Raw genomic sequence first — 11215 nt, 5'->3', positions numbered from 1 at the left:
CTGAATAGCTCTCACTTGGATTGGCATACAGGTATCAAAACCACTCTAATAGGGCTGAAATTTGGAGGTCAAATAGAAGAGACAGAGACGAACAACTTTGATGCAGAAAGAATTTTGATCAGAGATCCCAAACTAGATATTTTGGGATATGCAAGCAGACTGATATGCACAGGAACGAGAGGAAAGGTGAGAGGAGGAGGATGCAATTGGCATGCGACGGTGCTGCAGGGGCAGCAGGCGGCACACGGGTGCGTAGAGACTGCAGGGGTAGGGTACGATATGGCTAGCTAGGGCTACGAGCTTGCGGCAGTTGGTATTGGCCGAAACAGGAAAAACTGGGCAAAAAGTCGTTTCTACCTGTTTTTCTGCAGGAGGATCAGTTGGTGTGATGGCTGGTTCAGGGGCTTCTGGACTGGTTCCTGGAGTAATTCTTCCGGTTCCTGAATCTTAAGACAGAGACAGTGCTGTTGACAAAATTTGGTGGCAATTGGGTGTCTGGAAGGTGGTGAACCGGTGGAGAGATCGCAGCCGATGGTTTGGGGCTTCCGGCGGCTGGTTCGGTAAGTTTCCTGCCGGTTTTGGTTGTGTTGCTACCGGTTCCAGACTCCTTGGGTCGGGGGCTACTAGTTGGGAGGTGGAGGCAATTAGGGTTTGAGGGTTTCGACTTGTTTTAGGGTTTTGGTTATTTGTTTCAGGGTTAGGGCTTGTGCTGATAACATGTTGTAGGAAAATATGATTTGAGAGAATGATAAGAGAAATTGTGTGTTCTATTATTAATTATAGGAACCCTTTATATAGAGATTTACAGAGTACATACAAGGTAATAGAATCTGAATACAATAAGGAAATCTAGAACCTTCTCCTATTATAACTCTAGAACTAAACCCTAATTTGAAGAGGCACACTAGAATACAACATCCTTCAACATTTCAAATATTTATCCTGGACTGCACAAGGTAATGTCATGTAGATTTTGAGTATGTGGTTTAGTTTATAATGATACAACTATAGTAATCTCTTCATATCATTGGTCTTGATGAGATTATGGGCTGCTGTGAATCCAATATTGAGATGACTATAATGTTTCCAATGTTTTCATTCAAGCAAGTCGGATGTCCATTGTTGTTCAATCTGCTTAACGAATCTCGAAAAATGAATTGTAGGAAGGTAAGAAAAGATTATCCAGTGAAGCTGCAGGAGCTACAAATTGGAATGGCAGGTAAGAATCAGATGCGAAGAGCTGTCACGGCTTGAGATACCTCAATTAATTGGTGCCCAAACATGAGCAATATGTTCTGCACTTCTTAGAAATTACTTTATGCTGAAGACCTTACCTAAGCACCTTATAAATATAGAAGTTCCCTTGGTAAATTCTGTCATCATATCTGTTTGTATATTCTAAATAGAGCTTTTAATTTGGGGATACAAACTATCGAAATCATTTTTATGAAGATTGCAGAGAAAACTAAGACTCGAAATTGCTAATTCAGTTTGAGTCATCTACTTGGAATATGATCTACCGATAACATAATACTAGTAACGAACCATTGGACAGTTCTTTTAACAATGATTGTTTTCTCCATGACACCATTGTTTTAATATTATTCATGCCACTCTTGTAGTAGTTTTTGCATAAATGAATACTGCAGTAACTCAAGCTTATGCATCTTAAGAAGGAAGCTAGCTTAGCATGAGATTTTCATTATGTACAGAATATCATGTGAGAGAACTTTCAGTATGCATAATTGCAAAAGCAACTTGATAAGCTTTTGACTTTGATCGGAACTGCTGTTCTGAGGGATTTAGTTTGTAGTAGTTGCCGGTTTGTGGCTTGGGGGAAAAAAAAGTGCTGCTCTTCCTGCATATATATATACACACACACACACACGTGGAAGGTTCTGAAGAGGACGACCGCAACCCAGAAAAAGTGTTGACGTCCCTCCTCCGACCTCGCGAAGGCGGCGATCGCTGCGCTGCGGGTGCCGGACGCACCCTCTGGACATCCCAGATAGCCTAGATCAAGCGGCGAAAGCGAAGGTGATCGGAAACTCAGCAGTGTGCAGAGAGCTCTCCGGAAACCATGGAAGCCTAGAAACCTACAACCCCAACCTCCTTCGACCTCGATTTCTACCCAGAAGAGGTCTGAGATGTAGAATATTGTGTAAATATTTACTTTCCTTGTACATATAGATTATGTCTCTCTGTATAATTATATGAGATCTTTTCCTATTAGGATTACGTTTGTATCACTTTATAAACCCTATTCTTTGGGGGTGAATATTATTGAAGTATTCCAAACACATTGAATTCTTATTTTCTACTTAGTATCAGAGCAGGTTCAATCCTTTGAACCTGCACTGTACTCTTTTGAAACCCGAATCCCGTAGAACATCACAAACCATTGAAGTCAAGCTATTCCCAAATCCTGAAATCTCAAAGTCCGAAATAATCCTTGGAAATCAGATTATTGCCGCATACCTTTGTTTGATTAAAGTACTAGCCCACTTGTCCAGCTGCTGCATTGTTTAATTAACAATCACAAGTCTTGTTTGAAATATTGTTTAATTAAAGCCGACAAAACCTGCTGCAAGTACAGGACTTTGCATTCTTCTGGGCATTCTGCACGTTGACTGTGAAAGTCCAGAGTGGACTATTGAAACCGAATCTGCAAGCCTTTGCTTTCTTCTCATTAAGTCTAGCCGATGGACCCACTTGCTTTTTTTGCTCAATGGAAAACCACCCCACGACCATTGCACTCCACAATATGCCCCCAAGCTTCTCAAATCCTCCAACCCTAACAAAGGGGTTTGGTTTTGTATCAATTCCTCGGATTGAGGAAAAAATTGAATAACTAAGGAGACAAAGTCCTCTCGGATCTTTGTTCTGATACCAAATCAAATAGAAAAATGTTGAGAATGAATTTTCTGATATCTATTCAGGGCCGGCTCTCAAGGCGTGCAACCTGAGCGACAGCACAGGGCCCCTAATTGAGAGGGCCCCAAAAAAAAAATTTTTTGGGTTATATATATATATTAATATATATTAAAAATTATATATGATATAACATAGGGCCCCATGGTCCTCTTGCTACGTCAATCTGATACCCTCTTTAGAGGGCCCAATTTTTTTTATGGTTATATATTTAATATATTTAATAAATAATATTAAAGTCTTCAGATGATGTGAAATTGGGTGCCTACCTCTCTATCCAGCCACACAAACACAACCAACCTTATCGTCCTCTTTTTTCTGCGTTCTGTGAGTCGATCTGTGACTTCTGTCTCTCCTCTCCTCTCCTCTCCTCAATTCTCATCGACCAATCGACAATCCAGCCACTCAGGTATGATTGAATCAAATTAATCAATGTTTGCTGCGTTATTTACTCGGTCCCGTAATGATTTTTGATGGGTTATTCCTAATGGTTTGATCTGGGTTTGATTTCGTTTCCAGATTACAGAGGTCTTATTTGAAGTCTTATTTGCGATCAACCTTGTCACAAGAAAGGCTAAATGGACTTGCTTTGATTTCGATTGAGAACGATTATCTTGGAAAAATCAATTGTGATAAGCTAATTGATCAGTTTGCAGGTAAGAAGGCAAGGAGATGGATTTTCAAATGAATATCAATCAACACTACTAGAATGTGTTATTTTGAGGGTTTCAGATCAAAGCATCTTTTTGTAATTATTTTTTGCTGCAAACTTTATGTTTGTATTGAATATTTAGCCTCTTTTGTAGGCTCATCTAATGATATATATTGATCATACATTGTTGGTTATTTGATTTTACATTGTGAGTTTGTTCAAATTTAAATTTCAGCTTGGAGGGCCGCATCTTAAACTTTCGCACAGGGCCTCCAAAAAGTTTGAGACGGCTCTGTATCTATTCTTCTCACATCTGGAGGTATATAAAGAGAGATACAATAATACAATTGACTTACGTCTCTGTTCTCCACCACACACAGAACAGGTAAGTATTAACTACAATATATTCAATTCCTAATATCGTGCCATGACTCACGCTAACATGTTCTATATATATATGTGTGTGTGTGTGTGTGTTCTTTGACAATCCATGCATATTAGGCAACTTTTGCATCATTTCAGGAATTACTGTCATCAAAGAGCAATGAACGGTAGCAAAACTCTACACTGCAAATTGGGATCGATTGTTCACTTGCTGCTCTGCTATTGATGAAGATGAATAAAGTGCAAATTACATGGACATATTGGCTCCATACATCCAGAGCTACTGGTCGATAGCTGTCGGCTTTCAATGAAGGTACATGACCTCCAGAATCCAGGAGTCAAGGAATGGTTGATTAATTACAAGCTTAATAATGTAAAACACTTTTTTGAGCAGAAGATGTGAACGACATATGTTTGATGTAGAGCAAGTATAACCTTTGGATGTCATACCAAATTAGAGTATGCCACTCAAAATCAATTAAGTGAGAAGAAAGAACATGAAACTTACGCCAATTTCAAAGTTTTGTTTTTCTAAACACAAGTCGAAGTACAAAACTAGCCGTTATGATACTTCCTTATAAACCAGGATGTAGTCCCTTCATTTGTATACCAAATTCCTCAAAATAGTCATATTCATTGCACGATAATTACTGCTATGTGTTGTAAACATTTAATCCTATTTACGACTAACTATATCAGTCAAAGAACCATGACGCCCATTTTCCTGAATCCTCCTGGCTCCTCCCTTTATAAAGATCATAATCTAAGCCAAAACATACACACACAAAAGCCAAAAGGGCAGAGGAAACAAAAACCTCACAGGTCACAACTCCCCTACTACTTCAAAATGTCATCATCTTCAAGAATCCTTCTTTGCTTGTTCTTAGTGTTGCTCACTACTAGTCTACAGCACACAGAAGCAACCTTTGAGTCTTCACTGAGTGTTGACGAAGGACCTTGGGGTAATGTTAGCTGCGTTTGGGGGGGCTTTTTAGCTTCCCCGCTTATAAGCAACAACACCCAAAGTGTTTGGTAACTTGGCTTCTTGGCAGCTTTTCCCAGAAGCCGCTGCTTTTTTTGTTGAAAAGCAGAAGTCGGTTGAGCCCAGCTTTTAGAAGCCAGTAGCCATCAACGGTACTGTAGCGGTAAAAAATGTTCATTAATGACTCTTTCGTAATACCATCTCCTACCCTCCCTTCAAGGAAGAAACTACACGCAGCCATGGAAGACTCTTGACACAGATGACGCTCTTCTCTTCAGAGTTCTGACGCACTCGAATCTCTCTCTGGCCTCTCTTTCTTCTATCTTCATCAATCAACAACTTGATTCCGAGTTCGAAATCGAAGTCTCAATCAAGGCACGCAGTTGCAATTTGATTCAGGGTTAGCCTTTTAACTATTTCAGTTTCAAATTTCTCTGATTTTGATGAATATTTGGGTTCAAGTTTGTTTTGGGTTTGTCTTGATTTGGTGTTTATATGAACTTAATGGCAGGGAATTGATGAGCTTGTTGTTCATAATCTAGTAGAGAGACATTTCATACGGGTGAGTAATGACGTTTCCTTTTGAATTTGGCATACACTGTTGTGTTTGAACTGATATGACCAAGATATTCAATCTTTGTGAATGTAATGACGTTTCCTTTTTCTTCAAACTTTTGGGTTTAATCTGTTTCTTTGTATATTTTTAGAGTAACTTCATAAACTGTAGAGATTAGAGAAAATGGTTTCCCCATTATCTAAGAGGGACTGTTTGTTTCATTCTTAAGGAATTGGATTGCAAATGCAGAAACTGTGGTGGTTGATTGAACACTTCTCCTACATTTTGGTAGGATTGATTTTTTTCTAAGTGGTTAAATTGTGATTGATATCAATCTGTTATCTAAGTGATTAATTATTACTGTAATAGATGAACAATGCTGGTAATGCAAGATAGGAATTCAGATGAAGAGTGTGTTCTATAAGAAAAGAATAAATTCTCATTTCTGAGATTAGGGTTTCACTAGAAAATAGAGATTTGGGAACATGATACAATGTTATGATCTTTCTAAACATGATTGTTATATAACATTGTATACATCATTTCTGTATGATTTTATGTAAAAGACAATTCATGTAAACTTTGTGTATATTGTCTCTACTTATATGTAATTTTCAGCAATCAAATGAAGCAGTATGTCATGCTACATATAGTTTAGGGTCAACCACTGATTTAATCATATGGTATATCACTCCCCCAGAGGTAACTAAAAACGTAAGGAATAATTGAGCTTATTTCTTAAATCTTAAACATTGCTTGCAGTACCATGGAGGAACTAACTTTGGAAGAACTGCTGGATGCCCTTTTATTATTACCAGCTATGACTGTTAAATATGATTTTCATTGATCTGTATGTTTACAATTGTACCATTATATAGCTAAGATCTGCTCTACTGTTACCAATAGAATTCAATGCTACAAATACAAATATTCAAAACTAATCTACAGTTACACAATCAGTTTTGATTGTGGAGAGGTTACACAATCAAAATTGATTGTGGAAAGGTTACACAATCAAAACTGATTGTGGAGAGGTTACACAATCAGTTTTGATTGTGGAGAGGAAATCAATGGAGGAGAGTGATTTTCTCTAACACCCCCCTTCAAATTGGACGGCTCAGGACGCACAAGTTTGGTACACAGGAGATTATGGCGCTGCTTGTGAAGTGGTTTAATAAGAAGATCAGCTGGTTGATCGACGGAATGGACAAAATGAACCTGATGACTCCCAAGAGCTACCTTTTCATGAACAAAGTGATAATCTAACTCGATGTGCTTGGTGCGAGCGTGGAAGACCGGAATAGAAGCCATGTATGTGGCACTTAGGTTATCACAGTAAAGCAGAATGGGGTACTGAATATGGACACCAAGTTCATATAGTAAGAAGCCTAACCAAGTTGTCTCAGCACTGGAATGAGCAAGGGATCGATATACAGATTCTGCACTGGAGTGAGCAATGGTAGGTTGCTTTTTGGAACACCAAGAGACAAGGGTATTGCCAAGGTAAATGAGATAGCCGGAAGTGGAACGGCGAGATTCTAGGCAGCCGGCCCAATCGGCATCAGAGTAAGCAGAAAGGTGGGAGGTTGGTGTTGAGGACTAAAATGGAGACTATGGCCTAGTGTGCCTTTGACATAGCGGAGAATACATTTGGCTGCAATGAGATGCGGAGCACGAGGTTGACTCATGAATTGTGACACAGAATTGACCGCAAAGGCAATGTCAGGGCATGTAATAGTTAGGTACTGCAAGGGGCCAACCATTTCATGAAAGGCAGTTGGATTTTCAAGAAGATCACCATCATGTGTGGTGAGAACAGCCTTTGCCAACATTGGGGTGCTCACTGGTTGACTGAGTAACAGATCATGTTTCTTTAAAACATCATGAGCATACTTGAGTTGATTGATGTGAAGGCCGTTGGAATGAGGCTGGACCTGTAAACCAAGGAAATAGTGAAGGGGACCAAGATCCTTAATGTCAAATCCACGGCCCAAGGCATCAATAAAACTTTGAAGAAGCTGATCACTGCTGCCCATAATGACAATGTCATCAACATAGAGTAAAAAGAAAATTGTATGATGTCCATGTTGATAGATGAATAAGTGGAGAGGTTACACAATCAGTTTTGATTGTGGAGAGGAAATCAATGGAGGAGAGTGATTTTCTCTAACAATGACTACGATGCCCCCATTAATGAATATGGTGAGAAATTTGATGATAAATATGTGTAGGCTTTTCTTCAGATGTATATTATAAGGTGTAAAAAATTACCAGCTTGCAGTCATCTAACTCGTAACCTATGAAGCACGGATACAGCATTTTGGCCTCGTATCCCGTACCGATCCGGGATACTGGTAAGATACGTCGTGGATACGCGGATCCTGATTTGGATATGGTTTGGATACGTCCGTATCTGAATAGGATACGAATTTTTGTAATTAAATTGGATACGCGGGGGTAATAGTGACTTTTTACGCTAAAAACAAAAAACAAAAAAAACCAAACCCAAATCGAGCTCTCTTTAGCTAGTTCCTTGCCCTGAAAAACTCCACAGCCCTCTGCTTTCCTCTCTCCTTTCTTCTCCTCGTAGCCCTCTGCTTCTCTCTCTCTTTCTCTTATATATCATTCCTTTCTTCTCCTCTTAATCAATCAACATGAGCTCATATTGGAAACCAAATGTTGATGGAAACTGGCATAAACAGATCCTCTCTCGAATATATAAAATAGATCGATAGCAAAGTTCAAGTATCTTTTTTTTGGAAGATTTCAAGCATAACAAGGGAGAGACGAGATCTAGAAACTAAAACTAGCAAAGAAGAAACAGATGAGGGGGGGAGAGAGAGCGAGAGAGAGACTGAGAGAGGGGGTAGGGACCGTGACTTTTTTGTTTTTGCCTCAGCAGGGATTTGGACGAGTAGATATACATATGTTGCTTTCTCATAGAAAGCTTAGGCAGAGGATCCACACCCATTGTGATAATGTATAAAATTAAATTGTAAATTGTGAATTGCGTATTTTTCAGGAACCATCGTATATTTTCATATTTTCTTTTTTGATTTTTTTCTAATATATATATAATCGATGTATCCACCTATCCGATCGTATCGTATCAAGATACTCGTACCCGTATCGGTGCTTCTTAGCTCGTAACTGACTTGATAGGCTTGATCAGGCAACCCAAGTATGGAACTCCATAAAGTTGTTAAGTTATGTGAGCAAGCTCTGCTAAATACTGATCCGACTGTTACATCCTTAGAGAGATATCAACAGGTTAGTCAGCCTCTTTAATGGGTTGGGGAGGGAGATATCAACATGTTTCAGTTAGAATGAGATCACTCTGACTTCTCTACGAAGAAAATCAGCATATTTCACGATAGAAAACTCTATCAGCTTACATAGTACTTACCTATGAAAGATAAGAATGCTATCAGAAGGTTGGAAAAATTACTCTGTTAAATTATTCCCTAACATATCATCTAGCACCATCTTGAAAAAAGAATTCATATTCATCCTTGAAGTTCCTGTTGGTATCCAATTAAACTAATTAGTGCTTTAATTTCCAGTCACATGTATTCTCTTCAAAGCCAGGAGGTTGTGCAGCATTTCTCTCAAACTACAATGCAAACTCAGCTGCAACGGTAACTTTCAATGACCGAAACTATGAGCTCCTTGCTTGGTCCATCAGCGTCCTTCCAGACTGTGAAAATGTTGTATTCGACACTACCAAAGTAAATGAAATAAACAATGGTCTCTCTGCAATGCTTATTTACTATTTTCCACAAAATTTATCTGACATCAAAGTGAGGCCAAAGAGTTTTTTCCTCAATGAATTAGCTAAATCATAGGAAACTCTCACAGCTCAACTCTAGCTTCTTTCCGTTTTCGTATATATCTTATACACAGACATGATGCTCATTATGCACTTTATTGCAGGTGGGAGTTCAGACATCCCAAAAACAATTTTTTCCCACTAACTCTGAGTTGTGGTCATGGGAAACCTTCAGTGAAGACATTGCTTCATGGACTGGTGATACAACTCTCACAGTCATTGGTTTCTTAGATCAGTTGAACATCACTAGAGACTCTAGTGATTATCTATGGTACACCATCAGGTGAGATTAAGTAACTGAACTTCTTTTTTCAGGTATGTAAATTGTTTATATAGTTGTGTTTTGAGATATTATACCAGCTACTTTTGATTTGGTAGGTAAATGGTCACCTGGGTCTACTTAAAAAACTATGCCCCTATGATGTTCTGCAAGACCAGAGATTTACTTTTACAGGAGATGTAAACATGCATGCTGGTATGAATAAAATTTCACTTCTAAGTGTAGCTGTTGGATTACCGGTTAGTTCTTTGATTTGCATTTTTCACTAACTTTCAATATTTCATGTACCAATACAAAGTTCGTGTTGATAACTTGATATTATACTGCAGGTCCCTATAATTGACTTGGTTAATTTGGTAAAGTTTGTACTCGAGTAAATTACATGGCTTAAAAATAAGTAATCAATGTAATAAAAAAACTTCTTGTGGTGTCTTTATATAAATAACTAAATCAGGATCTGGATATGGGATTTGGAAGACTATATGAATAGATAGGTTCACTTTTGTGATGTAAAGTAAAGTGGAGGATACACTAGGGAGCATGTAGACCAGATGTGCTTTTGTGATTTGAATAATTAGAATTTTCGATATTCATACAAAGATGTGGCTACTTGACTTGGATTAAAAGTTTTTGATTTGGTGTTTACATTATTATACCTTCGCAATGAATCCCAAACTCCCAAGTAGTCACATTCTTGGCCATATTTCATGACTTTAGTCCAATGGTAACTGAACTACTTCCTGTTGATTTTGTGATCTTTGAGTCCTGAGCAGAAGGTGCAAATAATAGAAGAAGAATCAGAAATTCAAGAATCTCCAAACTGAAGAGAGTGGGTCTTTCTTCGGCCTTGATGATGTCAACATGTATAAGGTTTATTCATCCTTGCATTCAGTTCTTGTGAGCACTTTCTCTCTGTACCATACATATACCCTTTGTTGTTTTTCTTTCCTTCCCTTTTTGGTACAAATATTCACGCATGTGTTTTTTGGAGCTGCAGTATAGATTCATCCCCTGTTATTTATTCTTTACTGCATATTTGATGATTCTTGTGATTGTTGAATTTGTTGCAGATCATTAATAGTTGGAGACAGCGTCAGGAAACCCTTGAAGGTGTAAGGGTGGTATGTTTAGGTGCTGGGTTTGTAAGGAAGATGCTGTAAGTTTTGACTACAGCAGCCACTGCTGGTGCCCTTCAAGTTTGAAAATAGCAATACTCAAAGTTTGATGAATGTGGACATTTGAATATGTTATGATATTTTTTGTGGTTACTTGATGCGAACCAGAAACCAATTATTATTAATGTTACTAATATATTTGTATAAGTTATTTTTAAAATTGTCCAATATTAATCATATGGTCACCATGATTTATAAAAATTGAAAGTTAACAAAAATTAATAAGAACATAATAAAGATTAAAAATAATAACAAGAGCATTTGAACAACATTGTATTACCAAACAATCAAGGCAAAATAATCTCTCATGTCCAATTTGGTCATTCCACAAACAAAAAGTACAAGCTAGTTTGAGTTTACCAAACACTTTGTCACTGCTTTTGTTACTGACAGCTCTTATAAAAAGTCATTTTACCAAACACTCAG

The 11215-nt window shown here is 38.1% G+C and overlaps 1 long non-coding RNA gene across 8 annotated transcripts; it reads left to right on the top strand.

Moving 5' to 3' along the window:
• The first annotated feature begins 3187 nt into the window (after nt 1–3187).
• LOC112174695 lies at nt 3188–10893 on the top strand. Of its 8 annotated transcripts, none has more exons than XR_005801367.1 (10): nt 3188–3340; nt 3451–3587; nt 3819–3968; nt 4106–4280; nt 5170–5349; nt 5461–5511; nt 9069–9233; nt 9439–9617; nt 9713–10511; nt 10685–10893. It is a non-coding gene; the product is annotated as an uncharacterized LOC112174695 (long non-coding RNA). The 8 variants fall into 8 exon arrangements; XR_005801364.1 differs by having other exon boundaries at nt 4106–5349; nt 9713–9809; nt 10388–10511; XR_005801363.1 differs by having other exon boundaries at nt 4106–5349; nt 9713–9853; nt 10388–10511.
• Nucleotides 10894–11215: the final 322 nt, after the last annotated feature.

This window comes from Rosa chinensis, chromosome 6 (genome assembly GCF_002994745.2).
Source record: "Rosa chinensis cultivar Old Blush chromosome 6, RchiOBHm-V2, whole genome shotgun sequence".
In the NCBI taxonomy this organism is placed as follows: domain Eukaryota; kingdom Viridiplantae; phylum Streptophyta; class Magnoliopsida; order Rosales; family Rosaceae; genus Rosa; species Rosa chinensis.
Note: the sequence above shows the minus strand (reverse complement) of the source record. Positions and strands in the feature narration are given on the sequence as shown.